Source organism: Egretta garzetta, unplaced genomic scaffold (genome assembly GCF_000687185.1).
Source record: "Egretta garzetta isolate BGI_Z169 unplaced genomic scaffold, ASM68718v1 scaffold159, whole genome shotgun sequence".
Classification (NCBI taxonomy): Eukaryota; Metazoa; Chordata; class Aves; order Pelecaniformes; family Ardeidae; genus Egretta; species Egretta garzetta.
Window position 1 is genome coordinate 336,957 of NW_009260762.1, and position 394 is coordinate 337,350.

Sequence of the window (394 nt, forward strand, 5' to 3'; positions counted from 1 at the left end):
GGCTGAGGAGACTCGCCTGCCGAGAAGCGTGGCCACTCTGCCAGCTACCGCTGTCGATCTGCTTAGAGGTTATCACTCCCTCTTACAAGCCTCGCTCAGCTGCCAGATCCCTCCAAAAAGACACTGCAAGTACAATTTCCACCTCATTTCTCAGGAAGGGGAAAAAGAGAGACATATGGACAGATCAAAATTAATTTATTTTTTTTTTTTTTTGCTGTGCTGGATAAATTTCGTAGCCAAGCTGCACAAAGCAGCCTCCCTGCACCCCACGACGGACCTGCGCACGCGGCAGGCACCGCGTGAAGTTTCCGTGGCCCAGTCCCACCTTTGCACGAACCAGTAGCTGACCTACGAGCGACTTCCATGGGAGCCGGCATCCGCTACCCCCGGTCCG